Genomic DNA, 25,872 nt, shown 5'->3' on the forward strand with positions numbered 1-25,872 from the left:
TGAACAGATCTCATCAGATCCAATCTACTCAGATCTGGTTTGATCAAAATATTGGCCCTATCTGATCAGATCCAATCAGACATGAGTAGATCTGATCCGATCCTAAAGGATAGAGTCAGATACAACAGTAAATAAAAATAATTCAGAGAAAAATGCGATGGGAGTAATATTAAATGATTATCAGCGTGGATGTGGGAGTGAATGATATGGGTGTGCGTGACGACGCGGACGGCGGATAATGCGGCTTATAATTAAGTATAGAATAAATTTATTTATTTATTTAAAATTTCGAGGTCTAACAGCGCCAAGTTTTTTTACAAGAAAAATTTATGTATTTTAATAAAATATTTTTATTTTGTACTGTTACCTTTGTAATTCTTTGTGATTAAATATTTTATTCTATTGAAAAATACATATATAAAATTTATATTTAAATACAAATTGTATTCCCTCGTTGGATTAAATATTTTAATAAAATATTTGTATTTTGTACTGTTACCTCTGTAATTCTTTGTGACCATTAAAAAATACACATGTAAACTTTGTATTTAAATATCTTGTATTCCCTTGTTAAATTTAAATAAAATTTTTTAATCTTATAAAATTGTTATCATACATTCTTTTCTAATTGACACAATGTAAAGATTTTTCAAAGTAGTGCAACAATTATTTTTTGAGGCAATATACATGTTCTCTCTGTAATTGGCGCTCTAATTTAAAGAGATATCATTTCTTTTTTGTAATTGTAATAGATCACTTGAAGCGCGACTTTTCTTTTTGATAAGGAAACATAATTTTGTGACGTGTATCACTTGAGTTATAATTTTTCGGAAATAAAGATACTACTGCTTAGATTTTTTCGAGATTTTTCGAGATATAAAAGTCTACCACTTGTTACTTAAGTTTTTTCGAGGTATAATACTACCACTTTCATTTTTTTTTAGGTAACAACATATACACTACTATACGTGTACTTGGCGCCTTTTTTTACCTTTTTTAAAAAAGGTAATTTTGTGCGGATATCACGCCTTTTTGTAGTATATTACGCATTTTATAAACAGTATGTACAGGATAAAGCTATTTGGAGGTATAATACTACCACTTTGTTTTTTTCGAGGTAACAACATAACAGGGTAACAACATAATACATATACACTACTATGCGTGTACTTGGCGCTCTTTTTTACCTTTTTTTTTAAAAGGTAATTTTGTACGGATATCACGCCATTTTGTAGTGTTACGCATCTTAATCTTATAAACAATATATCTTATAATCTTATAAACAGTATATAATACAAGGTATGAAGCTAAAATTGTTACGGACTATTATTTCTAAAGAAAACAACAATTTAATATTTTGCTTAGTTTTTTTAAAATAATAATCTGTAACCCTTTTAGTTGTACACCTTGTATATATTTTTCAATTTCAACATAAAACATAATCGCAATAAAGCATGATTAATGTTAATAAGTCGTTAACTGTAAAATTCTTTATTTATTTTTATTTGCGTGTCTTACTGAATGTTGTTCGCAACTGTATATGTATGTACCGATATCTTCAGGTATCGATATTTTTGATAATTATTTTTACGTCAGACATAATTTTAATTCATCCAATTTTTATTATGTCTAAACATAATTTTTGTCCAATTTTTATTATGTCTAGACATAATTTTAATTTAGCAATTTTTATTATGTCATGACAATTCTAATTCTGCCGCTAGAGAAATTTTAAGTCGATTCTTATGAATCAAGCTTGAATTCAATGTCTAGGTGTCCCAGGTTGCTAATGACGAAGTCCAAATAGTGCGCTCTATAGTTTTCGGTGTACAGGTGTATTAATACCTTGAATTCAATGGCCACGTGTTTCAAGTTGCCGATGACGAGGTCCACATAGTGCGCTTCGTAGTTTTTAGTGTCTACATGTATTAATATCTCGAATTCGATATCTACGTGTCCTACATTGGGTGCGTTCAGCCGATACTCCTCTAGCCTAGCAATCGTGAGCAGACGCTCGTTTCGCTCGTTTCCTCTCTTTTGACCTAATGGATTAAAAGGAGAGGAAACGAGCGAAAACGAGCGACTGCTCACAATTGCTAGGCTAGCGGAGTATCGGCTGAACGCACCCATTCATATTTAAAGTTATTAATACACCTAGACACCAAAAACTATGAAGCGCATTATGTGGACCTCGTCATCGGCAACCTGGAACACGTAGACATCGAATTTGAGGTATTATTACACCTAAACACCAAAAACTACCGAGCGCGCTATCTGGACCTCGTCATCAGCAACCTGGGACACCTAAACATCGAATTCAAGGTAATAATACACGTAGACACCGAAAACTACGGAGCTCATTATCTAGACATCGTCATCGGCAACCTGGAACACTTAGACATCGCATTCAACGTATTATTACACTTGGACACCGAAAACTACGAAGCGCACTATGTGGACCTCGTCATCGGCAACCTGAGACACGTAGACATTATATTCAACGTATTCATACACCTGGACACCGAAAACTATGAAGCGCACTATGTGGACTTCGTCATCGGCAACCTGAGACACGTAGACATCGCATTCAACGTATTATTACACCTGGACACCGAAAACTACGAAGCGCACTATGTGGACCTCGTCATCGGCAACCTGAGACACGTAGACATTGAATTCAACGTATTCTTACACCTGGACACCGAAAACTATGAAGCGCATTATGTGGACTTCGTCATCGGCAACCTGAGACACGTAGACATCGCATTCAACGTATTATTACACCTGGACACCAAAAACTACGAAGCGCACTATGTGGATCTCGTCATCGGCAACCTGGGACACCTAGACATCGAATTCAACGTACGATTACACCTGGACACCGAAAACTACCGAGCGCGCTATCTGGACCTCGTCATCAGCAACCTGGGACACCTAAACATCGAATTCAAGGTATTAATACACGTAGACACCGAAAACTACGGAGCTCACTATCTAGACATCGTCATCGGCAACCTGGAACACTTAGACATCGCATTCAACGTATTATTACACCTGGACACCGAAAACTACGAAGCGCACTATGTGGACCTCGTCATCGGCAACATGAGACACGTAGACATTGAATTCAACGTATTCTTACACCTGGACACCGAAAACTATGAAGCGCACTATGTGGACTTTGTCATCGGCAACCTGGAACACTTAGACATCGCATTCAACGTATTATTACACCTGGACACCGAAAATTACGAAGCGCACTATGTGGACCTCGTCATCGGCAACCTGGGACACCTAGACATCGAATTCAACGTACGATTATACCTGGACACCGAAAACTATGAAGCGCACTATCTGGGTCCCGTCATCGACAACCTGGGACACGTAGACATCGAATTCAAGGTATTAATACACGTAGACACCGAAAACTACGGAGCGCACTATGAGGACCTCGTCATCGGCAACCTGGGACACGTAGACATCGAATTCAACGTGTTATTACACCTGGACACCGAAAACTATGAAGCGCACTATCTGGACCTCGTCATCGGCAACCTGGGATACCTAGACATCGAATTCAAGCTTAATTCATAAGAATCGACTTAAAAATTCTTTAGCGGCATTTTCTGCCAAGCGTAGAGAATCTTCTTTTCCGTTAACTCAATATATATTATTTATATATATACCTAATTTACCTAAATAGAAATCTTCCTTCTGACCGATAAGTCTATCGACCTAATTTCGAAATACGCGCGCGATATCGAAACTGGCGATACCTGCGCCGCCAGCGTCGAAAAAGTGAAAGTGACGTTTCTGATTATGACGTCATCATATCAGACGTCGGCGTTAGAAGTAGAAGAAGAAGTATCTTAATAAAAAATTTTCACATTTGGACTTTGCGTCGCAATATCTCCGCTCGTAGGGCACGTAGCGGAATATTATGAGAGAAACCCCCCCCTAATTGGACCCCAAGCTATCGATCAAGCCTACTTAGAACTTGATCCGTTCACTCGTTATCGAGATCTCAACATCTCGGGTACTCGCAACCCGTCGCGTCGCGTAAAAGTCACGGTCGGTCTCGCTCCGCGTGTACTTGGCGCGAGACACTACCGTGTCTCTTGATATTTGATATTGTTCGGGATCGCCGTATTAGAAACTATATTCGCGAAGCTCGTCAACAATCTTCCCCCTCGTACCACGATATCTACATCGTCGAGATCACGTTCACCGAGCATCTTCTCAAAACACCGACCCGATCGGCCGCCGCATCGATCACGCACCTCCGGTATGACCGCCTAAGTCTTGTCAATACGCCTCACCGCGCTCGGCCTCAGTTCGCTGCCGAATCCCGCGCTATACGCGTCTTTTATAAACGGCAGCCGCCGTCGTGGTCGAGCTTGTAACGCGCCGAACCACCGGCTCTCAATAAAAGAAATTAAGGTGCAATTTAAACGCGTGTCAACAAACAGATATAATAATGTCCAACATTGGGTGTAAAAATTAATAATGGACGATTTGAGAACGAAATTTTTATAAGTTCTATACTGGCGAGATCTGCTCAGATCCGGCAAGATCGGAAGAGATCTGATTGGATCAGCAACACAACTTTGTAAGCCAAGATTGGACTTATCTGGTAAGATCAAGATATGTCTGACTAGGTCTGCTCAGATCCGGCAAGATCGGAAGAAATCTGATTGAATCAGCAACACAACTTTGTAAGCCAAGATTGGTCTTATCTGGTGAGATCAAGATATGTCTGGCTAGGTCTGCTCAGATCCGACAAGATCTGAGGCATAATGTCTGCTCGTACTTCAGGAGATCTGAAGCAATCAGATAATGTCCGATTAGATCGGAAGAGATCCGATTGGATCTGCGATTCAATATCAAACGGCAGCAATGGTCAGATCTGGTGAGATCGGATTATAGTTCAGCATATCTGGCTGCATGTGATTAAATATGGCCATGCAGATCTGGCGAGATAAAATTGTATCCAATCAGATCTGATTTTACTTGAATTTCAGATCTCGTTGTATCTTATTTTATCAAATCAGACATGGTCAGATCTCCTCCATTTTTTCCTGGGAGCTATAAAGTCCGAAATCTGGCGGTGTAGAATTTTTTTGAACAACTTAGAGAGTTCACACAGATTAGCAATAGGCCTCGTGTCCGAAGAAGAAGCGGGAGATTTAACTTTGGAGAGCGGTTGAAGTATGGCTCGTTTCCACAAAGACGGGAAGTGACTGAAATTCAGACAACAATTAAAAAATGTCGTAAGGAGATTGCCAATCCGGGGCAGGGCTAAGGCTATGGCGTATAGAGGTAATTGATCATAACCCGAGGCAAGGAAATCAGAAGAAGCGGAGACAAAGGAGCTAAGGTCCTCAAAGGTGATCTGAGAAAAACTGAAAAGTGGTGCGTCAGATACTATGGAGGAGATGATGTCAGAAAATTGAGAAAGTTTACAAGAAGGAAAGCAGTTGGAGATGGAGGCATAATGGGCATTTAAAATATCACGAGAAAAAAAATTGAGCGGAGATGATAGAGGAGACTCAATGAGCCCAAGACTGGCAAACTCACGCCATAACCTGGATGGATCAGAAATAGCAGTCAATCTCTCCATGTGATAGCGCCAATGCTAAGCGACAACTGTAAGACCATGTCTTTAAGGTGATCAGAATCGTAAGATGAAGCGAGAAGATTACAGTTAAGATCACCTGAAATGATAATATTTTTATAGTTATGCATGAATGTAGTGAGAACATCAATATATTTACAAAAGTTTTTTTCCTTAGGTCCACAGTACATTGACGTGAACAAGAGAGGCTCACAATCGTCACCCCGAATGTCCAGAACAAGAAATTCAGGCTCATTCGAGAAGACGAGAGGAGACGACGTGAGAACACGCGCTCGCAGCGAGTCGTGAATGTAGCAAGCGACACCCCCTCCCTCTCTGCCATCCCTATCAGTACGCAACAAATAATATCCAGGAATGCGAACATCGGAGATGTGAGAGTAAAGCCAGGTTTCAGTAATCGAGATAATATGAAAGAAGTTCAGTGCAATGAAGGCCTGGATTGACTCCAAGTGGGCAGGAAGGGAGCAGGCATTAAAGCAAGCAATGCTGAGGCGACCACGCGAAGCAAGAGGATCCACATCTGCCGCAACAGATCACTAAAGCTCCGCAAGATCGGCCTCAGAATCAATAGAAATAGGGGGTTGACCTTGAGCCTTACGGACAAAGATGCGACTATCTCTGGTCCAGACATGCTTATAAGAGAATTGCTTAGCCCTGGCTCGCGCCCGACGCAACAAGTTGTACGTTTGTGCTGGAAGCAGTTCATTTATGTAAATGCTACCGGGAAAGCCCCCCGAGAACACATCGCCCACCGCAAGCCGGCGCCTACCACGGGCGGCCCGGATGATGTGGTCGTAGATCTCGCGCGACTTAAGCGCTACAATTAAGGATCGCGTCCGATTAGCAGGACGGTTCTGCTCAAGGGCCAGACACGATCCCGACGCATCACTTAGCGACACAGACACTCCACGCCCAGCCACGTCACGCGTCTCCAAAACATCCGAGATCCGAGATACTGCGTTGCGTTGTGAGGAGCAAGTCGCAATTGTTCTCTCTGAAAGTTGAGTTTGTTGAGTTTTAATCAAAGCAGAGAAATAGGTACGTATTATTGTTCTAATGATTAACACTTTATTTTCTTTGAAATATACATTAAATAATAGAAGTTTATGTACATACACGTTTCACTGACAGAAATCCCGAAAAACGAATTGTTAACCTCACTAACCTCTAACTTCACTTAACCTCACTACATTGATTGTTAATATGTAATTTAATTAAAGCAATATTTTTTTAAAGCAGTTTGAAGACTTACAAGTCTTTTGAAATGGATGCGAGTGAGGACAAATCCATTGTGAGCAGGACTTTTTGGTAGGTATATTATAAAATTGAAAAACGTTTATGTGTCAGGGAAAGTTTATTAAATATATATTTTTTGCTGTTATATATTATATTGTACACATGTTTAGAATTAAAGGAACATATATTATTATATTATTTCAATAAATATATTTTTTTTACAGAAAACTGTAAATGTTAGCTGGCTGTTGACAGACATCAACGTCTGTATCGAGACAAGTTAACGCATTCACTGTAAATATTGTTCATCATCACTTGGATGTATCAAAAACCTGCAAGTGAGGACAGATCCATTGAGCAGGACATTTTTGGTAGGTATATTATAAAATTGAAAAATTTTCGTGTTAGGAAGGTTAATTAAATATATATATATTTTTGCTATTATGTTATTGTATGTACACATGTTTAGAATGAGGAACATATATTATTATATTATTTCAATAAATATATTCCTTTACAGAAAACTAGATTTTAGCGGGCTGTTGACAGACATCGACAATTAAAGTCTGTATCGAGGCAAGTTAACGCATTCACTATAAAATATCTCCTTCAAGGTAAATTCAAAATGTAATTCATATTGTTCCTTATCACTTGGATGTATCAAAAACCGCAATAAATTATTTACATTCTATTACATGTCTATTGAAATTGTTGCTGAACATAGGGATCATACAAGGATGGATATATTTCTTTTATGGAATGTTTTTTTTAATAACGATGAAGACAAAGATAGCTATTTGGCAAATGCACCACGTTAGAGAACCGCATTTGAAAATTAATAATTATTTTGAGAACATTGTTCTTTTCTATTCTGTCACAGGTGATGACAAGTTTGTATTATTCATCGTTTGAATTTCATACAGAATGCTATTTATGCCGAACCAGACGGAATAGTCATTACACACACACACACACACACACACACACACACACACACACACATACTTTAAGAATAGATTCAATTTAAAAATCTTGAAAAAATTAAGATAAACATATGTTTTATTTGATCAATGTCTATATGTAGCTGTGATAAAGTTGCGCTATTGTGTGTGTGTGTGTGTGTGCGCGCGTGCGTGCGCGCGTGCGTGTGCGTGCGCGTGCGCGTGCGCGTGCGCGTGCGCGTGCGCGTGCGCGTGCGTGTGCGTGTGCGTGTGCGTGTGCGTGTGCGTGTGCGTGTGCGTGTGCGTGTGCGTGTGCGTGTGCGTGTGCGTGTGCGTGTGTGTGTGTGTGTGTGTGTGTGTAATGACTATTCCGTCTGGTTCGGCATAAATAGCATTCTGTATGAAATTCAAACGATAAATAATACAAACTTGTCATCACCTGTGACAGAATAGAAAAGAACAATGTTCTCAAAATAATTACTAATTTTCAAATGCGGTTCTCTAACGTGGTGCATTTGCCAATTAGCTTCAGTGTCCTCATCGTTATTAAAAAAAACATTCCATAAAAGAAATATATCCATCCTTGTATGATCCCTATGTTCAGCAACAATTTCAATAGACATGTAATAGAATGTAAATAATTTATTGCGGTTTTTGATACATCCAAGTGATAAGGAACAATATGAATTACATTTTGAATTTACCTTGAAGGAGATATTTTACAGTGAATGCGTTAACTTGCCTCGATACAGACTTTAATTGTCGATGTCTGTCAACAGCCCGCTAAAATCTAGTTTTCTGTAAAGGAATATATTTATTGAAATAATATAATAATATATGTTCCTCATTCTAAACATGTGTACATACAATAACATAATAGCAAAAGTATATATATATATTTAATTAACCTTCCTAGCACGAAAATTTTTCAATTTTATAATATACCTACCAAAAATGTCCTGCTCAATGGATCTGTCCTCACTTGCAGGTTTTTGATACATCCAAGTGATGATGAACAATATTTACAGTGAATGCGTTAACTTGTCTCGATACAGACGTTGATGTCTGTCAACAGCCAGCTAACATTTACAGTTTTCTGTAAAAAAAATATATTTATTGAAATAATATAATAATATATGTTCCTTTAATTCTAAACATGTGTACAATATAATATATAACAGCAAAAAATATATATTTAATAAACTTTCCCAGACACATAAAAATTTTTCAATTTTATAATATACCTACCAAAAAGTCCTGCTCACAATGGATCTGTCCTCACTCGCATCCATTTCAAAAGACTTGTAAGTCTTCAAACTGCTTAAAAAAAATATTGCTTTAATTAAATTACATATTAACAATCAATGTAGTGAGGTTAAGTGAAGTTAGAGGTTAGTGAGGTTAACAATTCGTTTTTCGGGATTTCTGTCAGTGAAACGTGTATGTACATATACTTCTATTATTTAATGTATATTTCAAAAAAAATAAAGTGTTAATCATTAGAACAATAATACGTACCTATTTCTCTGCTTTGATTAAAACTCAACGAACTCAACTTTCAGAGAGAACAATTGCGACTTGCTCCTCACAACGCAACGCAGTAATCCGTAATCCGAGTGCTGAGACAGCAAAGATTAGTCTAGGGGATTTTTCGAAATGAACTGATTGAGTACCACTGCTCGAGCCGATTAGAAATCCGACTACTTGCCGGAAACACCCAGTATATATAGAGTCCTATATTAGTAGAGAGACGCAAACTTTACCCCCACTTTGCTGCCGTCGCCATCTTATGATCGTACCCCCACCATGCTGCCGTCACTATCTAGCCCATGGTGTTTCTACTTTTAGCCAGCGCAATCAGTGCTCTTTACTAAAGTAAGTATTTATTCTTCGTTGCAGTTCAATACCTGTATCGACATTACATCAATTTTTATGTAACAAGTGAAATGATGAAATGCATCGAACGTGACATTTTCGAATATTGAGAGACTTGTTACTTGTTTGAGGTTAGGTTGTAACCGGACGGTACATGGGAAGGCACGAATCAACGCGGGGTGTCCTTGAATTCAACGGTCGCCACTCGGTTTTACCTTCGATATACCGAGTAGGTAAGTATCTATCGAATTTTCAATCAGACTAATTATTCTTCTTTTCAGGTTCCTGCCACATGAGGATCATCGCCGTCGCCGTCCAGGATCGCCGCTGCTACCGTCTTCCAGGATCAACGAGGGACTTCGAGTGATCGACGCCAATGGATCAGGTATGGTACCGAAGGTAAGTCCAATCGAATAATTTTCAAGAATTTTTTGACAAAAGATTGTATAATTTATTCAATTTGACTGCTTTGCATTCACAGTTGTTCACAAATATCGAAGATACACAATCTGTCGGACGATCGCACGTTCGGGCTGACACGCCCCTTTTCGTTACGACGCACAAGATTTTTCGGCACTAATTCGCCGTTCGCTTTAGTAAAAGCGATAATTAACGCGTTTTGCGGGCGTTCCCGGTTGTTATGGAAGTTACGAGATTACGATTTGCGCACTCGGATTACGATCGCGGGACTTAGCGCGACAACGAGAGTGTATGCGAAATTACGTGTTGCTCCGTGAACTATCCCCGAGAGACTGCCTCGAGTGGTCCGTCTCGCTCGGCCTCCCTACCATCGGCTATTTAGCCCCCACTCCGGCGCTCCCTGCGACTTTCTCCTTCGAGAAGCTTCCTAACTGCGCAGTTTGTCTTGGTAATTTTCCGCTCCGGTGTTTACGCGGGTCTATCTGGAAATTTCCATGGGCGTTGCGCTCGCGATGCCCTGCCGTCCTGACGCCAGGGTAGTGGTTTTCCACTATTTCGAATATGCGTCCGCGGTTGACGCCGACCTGTGCGCCTATGCTAAATTCGCACGCCTTTTATGATTCCGGGCGACTTCCCCGGGGAAGACGTCCGGGTGACGAGCACCACGTCTGCCGACGTCGGCGACCTATCCTGACGTGTTCTTGGGACCTGGTATCCCGCTTTCCGAGGTCTTTCCTCGGCGATGACGTCCGCGTCGCAATCTACCGAACGGTACTCTATCTCGCGACCCGATCGTCGGACTTCGACGGCACGTGGTACGGCGCTTATCTAGACTCTCTCCGTTCGTCAGAGCAACTCAGTTCCCGGAGATGACGCCCCTGGTGCGAGTTTGCGGACGGTACGCTAACTTGTCTCCCGGTCGTCGGAGTTCGACGGCACGCGGTACGGAGCCTAATCAGGCCCTCCCCTCTCGTCAGGGCTACGCAGTTCCCGGAGATGACGCACCTGGTGCGAGTTTGCGGACGGTACGCTAACTTGTGACCCGGTCGTCGGATCTTGACGGCAGTTGGCCCTGCCTTGTCCTTGGGACATCCCTTATCGTCAGGGGCGGTTTGTCCTCGCAGATGACGCACCCAGTGGAACCTCGCGAACGGTTCTCTACCTCGCGTATCCGTTATCGGATCGCTTCGATTTTCGGCTATGTGACCTTCTCGTGTCTCGTAGTTTTGTCAGGCACCGCGCGATATCACGCCCCGATCGCTTTCTCGTAGATTACGGACGGTCCGCCATTTTCTATTCTCGCGGTCGAAATGCGATCTTTTCTCGCTACAGTTACTTCCCGGGCTCCCCGATTCGATCAGGGACCGTTCCTTAACGCGAGAATCTTTAATTAAACGAAATTGCGGACGGTCCGCCATCTTGGCTCCCCTTGGTCGGCCCTCGTCGCTGCTGCGCCTTGCCGTCCTTGATGGTCTGGTTTGTCGTCAGGGACGGCTTCCACGCCGTACGGGCATCTGGTTCGCTATACTTAAATCTATGATCGCGTCGGATTGTATTATGTAGGTAATTTTCGCGCCTGAGTTCGCGTTCCCCTAGCCATAATTTTAATAACGCTTGGGTCCTAGCCCAGTTGAGTTCCCCCTCCTCGGAACGCTGTGTCGAAATCTTAAATCTAGTTTGGTTTTCGTTCCCCGTTGTCTCCTTCGGGTCGCTTGGCAGTCCCAGTGAAGCATACGGCTGCAAGGTTAGGTTAGGCTCCTACCAAGTTTTACGCTTTTCAATAATTTTCTTTTGTGCAAGGAGAAAGAGCAAGTTGTTTCACTGTCATATCAGCGAACCTGCTGGTTCATTCCTGAATATGTGTGAGGTAAATTCAGTTTTTTTTATCTCAAATAAATTACAAATATCCATCGACCCTAGTACTGTTACTTATAACCTTGGTCTTTCTGCAGAGCTCCAATTTAAATCTCATCTCTGCTCCATTGTCTAAGGCGGATGAAATACAATATCTCAAATTCCAGACTAGAATAGTGGAAGAAAAATTAAAAAATCTTCAAGAGAAGTATAACAGTGACTTTGCTACTTTTGAAAAAATGGTTTGTGAGATACACCTAATGAAGTAGGAGCTATACGTTGGCAAGCGCTTGCTAAAAGTTTTGAGCTATAAAGGTGTTTATAAAGAGTCTTAGGCCCAGTTTCACAAGTGTCGGTTAACTTTTAATCTTAGATTAATTCACTCTTCGTTTCTTTCTAAGGGGGACGTTAGAAGGAGACGAAGAGTGAGTTAATCTAAGATTAAAAGTTAACCGACACTTGTGAAACTAGACCTTAGTGTTTTGGGCTCGTTCTGTTTATAACGTAATTATAAACGGACTAATTGTATATTTATAATTTATAATGTAATAATACAGTGCCACGCATTAATATTCGGACATCATAATACTTGAAAAAAATTAATCCGTATATTTATTTAAGAAATGTTGTTCTTTTAATAAGTTAAAGCACAAAATAATATCCTACAAAATATTGAACTATTAAAGTTATAGTAATTTAATTTCTATGTAAATGTAATTTATACAAAAATATATTTTTTGTTAAATGTCCGAATATTAATGCAAATCACTATATACATATACATATAAAATTGTATAATTGTTCTAATTTTGAAATAAATTATTATTTTCACAATATATTCTTTATTTTATGTAAATTTACATTAGTGGTTTATCAGTCTTAAAATATGTAAAAATAAAAATAAAATAAAAATACCCTGCCAAAGAGCATAACATAAATAATATACTCTGCATATAGCCAAAATGCATCTAAACATTGAAAAAAGGGTACGATTAATTTTAACAGAAAATTTATTAACAGCAGTAGAAACACATAGTGATGCATACTTCGCAAACTGTGCTATTTGCATAAGGTTGCCAATTTGGACGGTTCATTAATGAAATCTATTTTGCACGCCGTTTTGGTTCTTTTGGAAATTTAAACAATATAAGGCCTTGCTTTTCCTTTACATTACAGCCACTAACTGAACAGTGCCTCATCTGAAATAGATCGAATAAACGAATTATAATGAGAATCCGACACGGATGAAAAGATTAGGTTGCATATATGTGTGCAGGGTACAAATAAGCAACTCACAATGTCAGTAAAGTTCCCAATGCAGTTATTTAACAACACAGAAAAGATATTTCTACTTACCTTGATCACAAGAAATAATAATATATATGTATTTATAAACTTTAGTCAACACTGTCAGTTGTATAATGCGGGCATTCCCACTCTGCCGCCGCCGCCATCTTGTGATCGTACGCCTTGCTGTCTATTGGTCTATAACCGACCAATCAGAAGGAGGAACAAGTTTGCGTCTCTCTACTAATATAGGACTCTAAGTATATACAGTAGCGCAACTCCTCTGATTTCGTGTTGGCCAAAACGGATTGCGCATGCGCGAAATAAAGCACTACTTCTGTCTCTTTTCTTCTTATTGTCTTTCCTTTTCTAACGGATTTAGAGGCACATTTAAATGCCTAAGGCGTTAAAGTGCTATAGACAGCTATAGAGTGACCTGATAAAAGTCGGAAAAAAATTGTGTAAATTGTGTGATTGTAAAGTGTGTGATTGTGAAGAGATTTGTGAAGTGATTTGTGTATTGGAAGTATAGAAAGGAAAGTTAACCTGTATAAATTTTATACAGGTTTCCTTTTCTTTGAGAGCACTTTGATCTTAGCTTTGTTTCAGATTTTTTGCTACGAGAAGGAATTAGAAAATAGAAAAAACTATTAAAGGCGTTAAAAAAGAAAGTCATTGGTGTGCAGTGACAGGATGTATGAGCACCATAAATGTGGAAAAACGACACTTCTTCCTTTTTTCAAAAGAACATAATAGGTACAATACTATTTTAATAATGGTTTACATAATTATTTCATTATTTGCGTAATTTAATTAATTATTCTGACATACACAGGTGGTTGGCATGGGTTCAAGCATGCAGAAAATTGGATTTAATACCAAAAGGTTCCGAGTATGCTCACCGCAATTGTCGATTGTGCCATGTACATTTTGAAGAAAATCAGTATAAAATCGTCAAAAGTCGAGCTCGCCTTCATCCAGATGCTGTACCAACAAGATGTTTAGAGTTTACCAATAATAAGTAAGTTTTCATTTATATTAGTTTTAATTACTTTTTATTTGGAAAAATCTAGTTTTAATATTTAAAAAAATTTTTGATAGTAATATAAAATAATTAAAAATAAATTATTTTACAGCAGTACTACAGCTTCTACAGTATCAACAGATGTAGTATCAATAGAAAATAAAAACAATAATATGTAAGCTATTTTTGCATTTATTATAAAAATATTAGAAAAATTAAATTTAAATTAACACATAACTTAAGAAGCTGAAGAAGTTTATGTATTATTAGTATTACAATGCGCGAATTATACATATATTTAGTTTTTAATATTATTAATGCAATTTCTTTTGTGCAATAACTTAGCATTATCAGTAAAGTTTTCAATAATATATATTCATTATTTGTAAAAATTTATTTACATATATGTTATAAAATAAAATGTAAAAATTTTATCAATATATATTGACCACATATTATTGTATTATTAAAAAATTGAGTTTATTACTACACACACACACACACACACACACACACACACACACACACACACACACACACACACAAAATGTATAATATATTTAATAAATAATATATTGTAAAATGTGACATATTTTATAAAAATATATAAATGTATACATTTAATCTAAAAAGTATTATATTAATTTAAAATGTTTACATAATTCTCTCTCTCTCTCTCTCTCTCTCTCTCCTTTGTGTGTATACTTTTATGCAAGAAAATTATTCTATATATTATATATGTTATATATTTATATTTTACATTTATTCCTGACTTATCTCATATAATATATATATATATTTATTTATTTATATATAACATACTGTTATTATTAGTATAATATTTTATATATTAGTATTTTATATATCATTATTTTGCATCATTAACGGATTTATATATTATATATGTAATATTTTTTAATATTTTTTTTAATTTCTTTCATTTTTTTACGCGCGCATTGCATGACATTGTACATTGTTAACAATAATTCTGCATGATTTTTATTGAAACTAACAGACACGGTTGTATCTCGCGCCAACTGCGTTAAATTAACCTCAATATGGACTAAACGAGTAGGAAAGAGAGAGATGACGAAGAGAGAGAAGTGAGACAGAATACTGCTTTATTTCGCGCATGCGCACTCCATTTTGGCCAACACTAACATCAAAGGTGCCGACAGAGAGTTGCGCTACTGTATAAGACACAGTATATACTGTGACCAAGATTCCACGACGATACCAGAAGTGAGGTTAGGATGACCAAAGAGATTTGACCCAAAAATGCTAGGAACTGGGAGACAATCTCATAGAAAATGAGGTTCACACGCGTCAAGCAACGAAAGACTTGCAAGAATCTGCAAAAAAAATAGCCCGAAGGCAATTAACGGCAGCAGAAATGTTAGCTTGAAACAGGAGCGAGAAAATCAGACCACCGCCAATACTCACACTCAGAGAGAGAAAGAGAGAGAGAGAGAGAGAGAGAGAGAGAGAGAGAGAGAGAGAGAGAGAGAGAGAGAGAGAGAGAGAGAGAAAGGGAGAGGGAGAGGGAGAGGGAGAGGGAGAGGGAGAGAGAGAGGGAGAAAGAGAGGGAGAGGAAAAGGGAGAGGGAGAGGAAGAGGGAGAGGGAGAGGGAGAGGGAGAGGGAGAGGGAGAGGGATAGATAGATAGATATTTATTTATGCCATAGTCAGGACTTTAGGCAAATAAAAAAATGTACAAAAGAACGCCGTGTACATGGCAATAAAAACACAAGGCCGCCGTGTACATGGCAATAACAATAAAAATATCAAAAAATAACATAATAACGGTGAACAAAAATATTGAAAATGACATGATAATGGTGACAATGTGTGCACCAATCTCGCAGACGAAAGAAACAAAATCGCAAAATTATAATGAAATGACAACTAGAGTGACTAACTACGTGAGGCGACTAGATTGGATAAGGATTATGCTCAAATATTGGCAAAATTAACGCAAAATGTATAATGAAGTAGCTTAAAACTAAATTACTGACTAAGGCGACTAGATTAAATATGACCCGTGTTCAAACGCTTGAATGCCTCAGAGTGGAAGCAGGCACAGAACCAGACTCAAGGGAAAAGATGTGCTTGTGGAGCTTTCGTTTGAATTCAATGATAGTCGATGAGGACACAATCTCTGAAGGAAGCGAGTTCCACAAATAGATACCCGCGAGATGGAAAGATCTATGATATGTTTCCGTCCTATGGGTGGGAATTTGAAATGCATGCACCACTACCAGGCGTGACGAACGTCTGATCGAGGAATCGGGTTTGATGAAAATGTCGGAAAGGTAACCTGGAGATATGCCGCGGGATATCTTATACATCTCGATTCCCAAGAAATAGAGTCGTCTGTTCTTTACGGACAACCATCCCAGTTGGTGACGAAAAGGCGTGATATGTTCGTCGCGTCTTAAATTGAATATGAAGCGAATCGCACAGTTTATAAGCTTTTGCAATCTAGTGTCAAGCTCGTCAGTGACATCATTGTACACAAGAGAACAGTAATCCAGCAAAGGCCAGATGAATGCGGTCACAAGTTTCACACGAAGTTGACGAGATAAGGAGTTTTTGTGAAACTTGAGCTTGTATAGCGTAAAGTGGACTCTTTTGGAGATATGGGAGACATGGCTATCCCAAGATAGATCAGATCTCATAATGACGCCCAGATTTCGCGCTTCGGTAACGTAGGGAATCGAAATACCACCAACGGAAATAAGAGGAAGGTCATTGAGGTTGAGTTGTTTGATATAACCTTTGCTTCCAAATATTAATACCTTGGATTTGTTGAGATTGAGGGTCAGTCCATTTGCAGCCGCAAATTCAGAGACAACATTCACATCATGCGCCACAAATTGCAGCCCGGCATTTAATTGACTTAAGAGGCACCTGCGATAAATTTGCGTATCATCGGCAAATATCAAATGTTCTGTGAACCTTAGAAACGCGCCGATATCATTGATGAAGAGAGAGAAAAGGAGCGGTCCAAGGACAGATCCCTGCGGGACGCCAGCAGTGACAGATAGCCATTCTGAGAAGACGCCCTCCAAATCCACAACTGCTTGAAGACGACCGGTGAGGTACGAAAAAATTAGTTTCAAAGCTTGATCAGAAAAGCCTAGTTTCCTAAGTTTGGTAAGAAGCAAATGATGGGAGACAGTGTCGAAAGCTTTGCTGAAATCAAATAGGACAAGGATCAACACTTCGCCCACATCAACGCCATACTTGATGTCGTGGAATAATCGCAGAAGGGCAGACTGAGTAGAAAAACACTTGCGGTAGCCGAATTGTCGACTGTCTAGAATATGATGAGATTCAATGAAATCGGTAATCTGGCGATGTAGAATCTTTTTGAACACCTTGGAGAGCTCGCATAGGTTGGCTATGGGCCTCGTGTCGGAAGGAGAGGCAGGAGATTTAATTTTAGACAGTGGGCGTAGAATGGCACGCTTCCACAACGACGGGAAGTAACTAAGTCTGAGACAACTATTGAAGAATGAAGTGAGTAAATTACTCACGTGTGGCAGGGCCAATGCGATAGCATGCAGTGGAAGGTGATCGCAACCTGAAGCAAGAGAAACAGAAGATGAGGAGACAAGAGAGCATAGATCATCAGCGGTTATTTGGGAAAAACTGAAGGTAGGATTATCAGGCTCTATGGATGAAATGATGTCAGAAAATTGAGATTGAGTACAGGAAGGAAAGCAGTTTGAGATGGATGCGTAGTGAGCATTGAGAGTATCGCGTGAGAAGTAATTCAGCGGTGAGGATAAAGGTGATTCGATTAGGCCAAGATTAGTGAGTTCGCGCCATAGCTTGGATGGATTGGAAATCGCGGTTAATCTGGTCATGTTGAAGTGCTCTCTAGCCTTCCTCATTTCTACCGTGAGACTGTTCCTGTACTGCTTATAAATATGAAAATCGAGAACAGAACCTGATCTTCGGGCGATATTATATAGACGGTTGCGATGCCGAATACCACGTACGAAAGCCTCGGTGAGCCAAGGTGCCGAAGGACGATACACACGAAAAGTACGGATGGGCGCATGGATGTCGAGACTAGAAGCGAAATCTTTGGTTATAGTACTCAGGATGCCGTCCAAGTCGGGCTCACTGAGGCTCTCAAGGCCAAAGTCTACCACGAAAGACGAAGACAGCAAGGAGGTGAGAGTTTCCACATATCTGTGTTCGTTAAACTCCTTGTAGCTACGACGGGTCAATGTACGATCCGCGGGAGACTGGACGGCGAGTAGATACGTAAGTTCTATAAGGTCGTGACCAAGGGTTGATAAAGGGTGCATCCGACTTTCGAAACGAAGAGACCTTGTCCAAGCTATCGACAATAAAGACATCCAACCATGAATCGGAAGAGCGAGTATGTTAAGTCGAATGCGACTCCACAATGTTGAGCGACAATTGCGAGACTATGTCTCTGAGGTGATTAGGTTCATATGATGAGGAGAGGAGATCACAGTTTAGGTCGCCCGAGATAATGATATTCTTATAATTATGAATAAGCGAAGTTAGAGCATCGAGAAACCTACTGAAATTTTTACCCTTCGGTCTGCGATACATCACGGTGAAGAGTAGAGGTTTGCAAGCATTGCCTCGAATGTCAAGAACGAGGAATTCAGGTTCATTAGAAAAAGACGACGGTGACGACGCCAGGACACGAGCACGCAATGAGTCGTGGACAAAGCAAGCAACGCCCCCTCCCTCCCTGCCCTCCCTGTCCACTCGTAACAGACAGTAACCTGGGATACGAACTAATTCGTCAGAAATGTGAGAGTGGAGCCAGGTTTCCGAGATCGAGATAATATGAAAGAAATTAGACATTAAATGAGCACGGATTGACTCGATATGGGCAGGGAGAGAGCAGGCATTGAAGCACGCGATACGGAGACGACTACGCGAAGCAGGAGGACCCACAGCTGCCGCCGAGAGTCACTGGAGCCTCTCGAGATCGGCCTCGGAGGCGATAGAAATCGGCGGCTGGCTACGGTCCCTGCGGACAAAAACACGCCCGTCGCTACTCCACACATGCGCGAACGACAGCTGCTTCGCCCTGACTCGCGCCTGGCGCAGCAACTTATAAGTATGAATCGGGAGCAATTCATTTACAAAAACGTTGCCAGGAATGTTAGTCGAGAAAACGTCGTTGATAGGCAATCGGCGCTTGCCACGCATGATCCTAATGATGTGGTCACGAATCTCGCGGGACTTGAGCGCGACTATGACCGATCTGCGCCGACCCCCAACGCCAGCACAATCTACGACAGGGGCGGACGCAGATGTAACGTCATGATCTGAGGACGCAACACGCGCCGCTACATCGCGAGTCTCAAGAACGTCGGAAGTAAGCTGAGGAATTCCCAGCGCACGAAAAACACACGCGACAAGCTCACAAGATGATTCAGTGAGAGACGATGGGATTCCGGAGATAATAAGATCCGACGTTCGAGGGACGCGCGACGCAGCAGCCGAGTCGCCCCCAATCTCCTCGCCGGCACGTGGAACAAGCTGAGCGGCCTTTAAAGCCTGGACATCTCGCGCCAGAGCAGAGCTTTCTTGCTCAAGCTTGTCGATGCGCTGGGTGTTATGAGCGACAGTGTCCGCGATGAGACTAAGTTTGTTCAATTTGTCGTTGATCTCCTTATTTGTGCGTCGCTGCTCGTCAACAAAGGCAGAGAGTTTAGTGTCCGAGTCCTTCAGTTGCTCACACAGTCCTTGGAGCATGACTTCAATTGAGGCGCGCTCCCGAGGGAGAGGGAGAGGGAGAGGGAGAGGAAGAGGGAGAGGGAGAGGGAGAGATTGATTGTATGTTTATTATGCCCAAGCAATAGCTAAAGGGCAAAGAATGAATACAATATAATACACGTAAATAGAACATGTCCATGCTCTCTCTCAAACATTACGCTTACATGCTACGCAAAAATAACTACAAAAAAATAAAGAATACGCTACTGCAAGAACAGAAGTCCAGTTGTAAACAGCAAGCAGCGAACAGAAAGCAATCAAAGTCAGTCAGACTCCAAAGCAAACAAATACGGACGAAGGAGATTCTTAAAAGAGCCAAGAGAAGACGCAGATTTAATATTGTCAGGAAGAGAATGCCAAAAGTACATTGCATAGAGTCGGAAAGAATTGCGGTAGGTAACAGTTCGGTGGAGAGGAATGTGAAATGTATGCGAGGATAAGGCCCGCTTGGTCTGATCTTCTCAAAGCTGAGTCAGGAGGGATGAAAAGTTCCTGAAGATAAGAAGGAGATTGAGCGTAGAGAACACGGTAAGTTTTACAGCCAAGAAAATAAAGCCTTCTATTTCTGACCGAGAGCCATCCCAAACGACGCCTGAACGGAGTGATATGCTCATCTCGCCTGAGATTGAAAATAAATCTTATGCAACAATTAACAAGTCTCTGCAGCTTAGTATCCAACTCGCCACTTAAACCATGATATACAAGGCAGCAGTAGTCGATGTGTGGTAAGACAAGAGTGTTAACGAGCTTGATTCTAAGCGCAGTGGGAAGTGAGTTCTTATTAAATTTGAGTTTGTACAGAGCGTGGTGAACCTTCTGTGAAACATGAAGGACGTGCTTCTTCCATGACAGGTTGGACATTAAGATTACACCCAAATTTTTCACATCACTAACAAAAGGGAGAGGCGTCTGGTTAATAACTATCGGTGGTAGAAGGGTAGTGTCAATGTTACTAATATGAGCCTGACTGCCAAAAATGATGACGTTGGATTTAGCAAGATTGAGTTTAAGGCCGTTTGCAGTAGCGTATTCAAAAATGGCACAGGCATCTCTAGAGATCAGCTCAAGGCCGCGGACAACATCGGCAGGTGGACATGAGAAATATATCTGCATGTCGTCAGCAAAAAGCATGTAATTAGAGTAAGACAAAACCTTGCTAATGTCGTTAATGAAAAGGGAGAACAGCAGAGGACCTAGCACCGAACCCTGAGGAACACCCAGGGACATTGATAGCCAGTCAGAACAATTCCCCTCATCGTCGACTACTGCCTGAGAGCGGCCTGCCAAGTACCAGAAGATCCAAGTAACCACGGCATCAGAAAAACCAACTTCCACCAGTTTGATAAGTAGGAGGAGATGCGAGATTGTGTCAAACGCCTTGCTAAAGTCGAACAGAATCATGATGGTAACAAGTCCCCTGTCAATCGCTTCCCTGATATCATCACAGACACGTAAAAGAGCAGACTGCGTGTTGTGACCAGAGCGATATGCCGATTGTCTAGGATCAAGAATATTATGTTCGTTTAGATAGTCGGTGATCTGTTCAGCAACAATCCTTTCAAGGATTTTGGAAAGTTCAGGCAAGTTAGCAATCGGTCGCGTGTCTGATGGGGACAACGGAGTGCGAATCTTAGACAGTGGGCGAATCAAGGCCCGCTTCAATTCAGAAGGAAACATGGAAGACTCTAATGATTTATTAAAAAGTGTAGTGAGCCATGATGAGATACTAGGCCAGGCCATACGCAGAACCTGAAGTGGAATGCCATCTGAGCCGGAAGCGTAAGAGTTGGCAGGTCCAGCCATAATATGCTTAAGAATCGTACGAGGTAGTATCGGAGAAAAGATGAACTCAGGACGCTCAGGTGGGCGAGCAGCACGAGAGGAAGCCAAGATAAAATCGTCATAACTCAGCGGTGGTGCGCAGGAGACCAAAGCATAGTGAGCATTTAACTGATCCGGTGTGAAGAAGTGGAGAGGAGAAACAAAAGAAGACTTAACGAGTCCAAGGCGAGCCAACTCTCTCCACAACTTAGCCGGGTCAGTGATGGCACTCAGCGAGCCCAAGTAAAACTCGCTCTTAGCACGATTTATGTCCGCATTGAGCTGACTCCGAAGGAGTCTATATCTAGCATATCCTAGCAAACTATTCGAACGCTTAGCCTGTTTATACAGTAGGTTTCGATCACGAATACGCCTCCTAAGTTCACACGAGAGTCACGGCACAGGGCGCCTTCTAACAACGAAAGCCCGAGCAGGCGCAAATACATCAAGTGCACCACGTAAAGTACGGGATAACAACGCACAAGATTCCTCAACGCAAGTGACATGCGGCAGATTGCTAACCACAGACCCGGCGTCGCTAACATGAGGCTGAAGAAATTCAAGAAATTCGGAATCGACTATACCCTTGTAACTTCGTCGTAAAATAGAGCGCCGAATGTCGACATTGGAATTAATTGACAGCGAAAGTTCAATGAGATCATGACCGGCTATAAAAGGACATGAGGACTTGTTAAACGATAATATCTTGTCGCGATCATGAACCACTAATACATCGAGCCATGAGTCGGAGGAAGCGGTGTGATGGGTGGCGTCCGAGTTCACAATGTGTAGCGACAGGCTAAGCATTAGTTTGCGGAAGTAGTTTGCCTCATAATTATTTGCTAGTAAATTACAATTGAAGTCGCCACCAATAATTATATTCTTGTAAAGATGTGAGCAGCCAGTTAACGACTCTACAAAATCGCGGAGAAGGTGACCCTTTGGTCTCCTATATACCGATGCAAACAATATCGAGTTCTGAGGCGAGCGAACATCAATAATTAAATATTCCGGGTCATCAACAAGGTTACCCGCAGACGCAGCCACCACCGCAGCCTTAAGCGAATTATGAATATAGCAGGCGACACCCCCACCAATCCGACCAACTCGATCATTACGAATCAAAAAGTAATTATTCAACGCCACAAGATCATCAGAGACGCCAGCATGGAGCCAAGTCTCGGATACGGAAATAATATGGTAGAGATTGGTGTTGAAGTGAAGCCGGATAAACTCAATGTGCCCCCGTAAAGAGTTAGCATTAAATTGAGCTACACGAATTGAAGCAGCGCCCAAAACCGAACCACGATGCAAGAAAGAAGTTGACAAGCGATCAGAATGTTCATGTCAAATCAGCTTATCAAGATCGGCGACAGAATCAATCAAAACAGCAGGCTCACCATCCGAGAGTCTGACGTATATACGTCCCCCCCTTACCCAGACGTACCTGTACATCTTATCCTTGGCAACACGCTTAGCACGCTGCAACAATTCGTGTATCTCCTTAGGCAGTAGCTCGTTAACATAAACGCTCCGATCAGAGTCGACTCCACAAACCTCCCTCTGCGTGAGTGCGCGACGTGCCCTCTTTTTAGAAATGACAATGTCTCGAACCGCGCCCGAAACCAATGAGACAATGTACGAGTTCGCCGCAGAAACCGGTAAAGATCGGTTGCCAGCACCCACCGGCGGGGGCTTACGAGCAACAGCCCTAACATCGAGAACGTGACACGATAGCTCAGGGATATAATCAACTCATTCGGAGTCGGAACGTGCGTAACAGAATGAGAACCAGCACGATCGCTCTTTAGATTACAAATCTCATCTGTGAGAGCACCACACTGCCGCTCCAACTCAGCAATCCGCTGACCATTCCGCTCGACATTGGCCGCAATACTGTTTAATCTATCTAGTTTGTCTTTCAATTCGCTATTCGTACACCGCTGCTCTTCGACAAAAGCCGAAAATTTAGCATTCGACTCCTTCAATTGCTCAGTCAATCTTGCATTTGACTCGCTCAGCTGTTCAGTTAACCGAAGCAGAAGGTCATTAGTAGTAATGTCATGCTGAGACCACGACTGAGATTGCGATAGAGCACCGGCGCTTACAAGAGTAGTCATACTGTTGCCCGATCTACAATAGCTGTAGTAAGCTGTAGTAAGTCTCAAGCCGTAAGAAATTGACCAATTACAGGCAAATGTGAGAAGAATAATCGACTGTGATTGGTCAATTTCTTACATCTTGAGGCTTACTACAGCTTACTACAGCTATTGTAGATCGGGCATTAAAGTTAGGTGATCGCACGGTATTTTCGCCTTCAGGAGTAAGCGGTGAATTAATAGAAGCAGACAACGACTTGCAGCAAGGGTCAGCGTATTTATAAAGAAAGTACGGCGCTACACATCCGGGGTGAAATACTCTTTTGCACACACACTCAACCGTTGTGGTCGCGATAGATTTCTTACACCTAGCGCACTCACGCTGCATTCCCGCCAATCAGGTAAGCAGTGATCGATCACTCGAGGTGACGCAGAGTTCAATGAAAAGTCACTACATGCAGATAGTGATGCACGGTACTGATAGGCGCATGCACAACTGTGATCATAAAATTCACCACACGACGACAGAGACGGTATTGCGTAAAGCAGCCAATCAGCAGTCAGTCAGGAAACACATGCCCAGAGATAGCATCCGGATAGAGAAGGTTGGCAACGATAGTAGCATGCGCAGCAACAGTCAATATCAACCACAGACCAAGAAGTGCAGAAAAGATCGGCAAGGCAGGCGCATGCGCAGCGGTGGACGTAAGTCACCGTTCACAGTGCGGCCGCTACATATAGCCACCAATCAGCAACATGCTCAGATGGAGAAGGTTGGCAGTGAGAGGCGCATGCGCAGTCACGATCAACGTCCACGACAGGAACAGCAAACGGCAACGATAGAATTTGCAGTTGAAATGCACTCGGTTAGGTTGCAGGCACCCACGAGATACCACTTGTGCGCGAGAAGCAACTAAAGAATGTGCCAATACCTGCAACAAAAGGGCCCGAAGGCAGCTCACGGCAGAGATATGACAGGATAAAGCAGGAGCAACACAATGGACGCGCACACCATACTCACAGAGAGAGAGAGAGAGAGAGAGAGAGAGAGAGAGAGAGAGAGAGAGAGAGAGAGAGAGAGAGAGAGAGAGAGAGAGAGAGAGAGAGAGAGAGAGAGAGAGAGAGAGAGAGAGATTGATTGAACTTTATTAGCCTTCTCGGCTATTTTTTACATAAAATATCTTTAAATTAATTCCTCTACATATGAGGTACAATATATTCTCTTAATCTACGTTTGAAAGGTTCAATTCTTTCGCATTGCTTAATTTTTATCGGCAGGACGTTATACATGTTCAAACCTTCATAAAATATACTTTTCTGTGCGCTTCTCGTCCTGCGATATTGAATTCTAATATTCTCAGCCTGCCTCGTTTGCCGTCCACTCACATCTCCTACTATTTTTATCCTATTACTTAAATGTTTTGGCATTATGCTTCTTACTATCTTAAAAATAAAAATACATACATTGTACATTAGCCTCTGTCTTACATTCATAAACTTAAGGGTTTGCAGCATCAATTCTACCTTTGTGTATCGCGAGCATTGCAGTATGACTCTCATGGCACGGTTTTGTACCACTTGCAGTCGATTCAGTTACGTCTCACCCATGCCTATTAACATCGTTGCGCAATATTCAAAGTGAGGCGCTATGATAGACTTATACACAGTACATCGAGTGTACGCCGATATATCATTTCCTATTCTATTCAGAAAACTCACTTTTTTCCCTATTTTCTTTAACATATAATCACAGTGATTCTCCCAACGGAGTTTACTATCGATCATTACACCCAGATGTTTCGCTATTTCGACACGCTCAATTATAGTTCCATCCAAACTTTTTACTATTATGTCTGTTTTTATTTCTTTCCTTATACTTCTAACTATCATATATTTGGTCTTA

The 25,872-nt window shown here is 41.2% G+C and overlaps 3 long non-coding RNA genes across 4 annotated transcripts; 1 reads left to right on the forward strand and 2 right to left on the reverse strand.

Moving 5' to 3' along the window:
* The first annotated feature begins 6,863 nt into the window (after positions 1 to 6,863).
* LOC143905610 (uncharacterized) lies at positions 6,864 to 7,562 on the forward strand. Its single transcript, XR_013259253.1, has 3 exons — positions 6,864 to 6,943; positions 7,096 to 7,242; positions 7,392 to 7,562. It is a non-coding gene; the product is annotated as an uncharacterized LOC143905610 (long non-coding RNA).
* Positions 7,563 to 8,077: 515 nt separating this feature from the next.
* LOC143905609 (uncharacterized) lies at positions 8,078 to 9,457 on the reverse strand. 2 transcript variants are annotated; one of them, XR_013259251.1, is made up of 5 exons: positions 9,331 to 9,457; positions 9,061 to 9,129; positions 8,762 to 8,908; positions 8,517 to 8,610; positions 8,078 to 8,406 (listed from the first exon to the last, which is right to left on the reverse strand). It is a non-coding gene; the product is annotated as an uncharacterized LOC143905609 (long non-coding RNA). The 2 variants fall into 2 exon arrangements; XR_013259252.1 differs by lacking the exon at positions 8,078 to 8,406 and having other exon boundaries at positions 8,440 to 8,610.
* Positions 9,458 to 12,839: 3,382 nt separating this feature from the next.
* Positions 12,840 to 14,263, reverse strand: LOC143905615 (uncharacterized). The gene is made up of 3 exons (XR_013259257.1): positions 13,318 to 14,263; positions 13,008 to 13,160; positions 12,840 to 12,929 (listed from the first exon to the last, which is right to left on the reverse strand). It is a non-coding gene; the product is annotated as an uncharacterized LOC143905615 (long non-coding RNA).
* Positions 14,264 to 25,872: the final 11,609 nt, after the last annotated feature.

Source organism: Temnothorax americanus, unplaced genomic scaffold, assembly GCF_048541705.1.
Source record: "Temnothorax americanus isolate GAGA-0224 unplaced genomic scaffold, ASM4854170v1 Scaffold64, whole genome shotgun sequence".
In the NCBI taxonomy this organism is placed as follows: domain Eukaryota; kingdom Metazoa; phylum Arthropoda; class Insecta; order Hymenoptera; family Formicidae; genus Temnothorax; species Temnothorax americanus.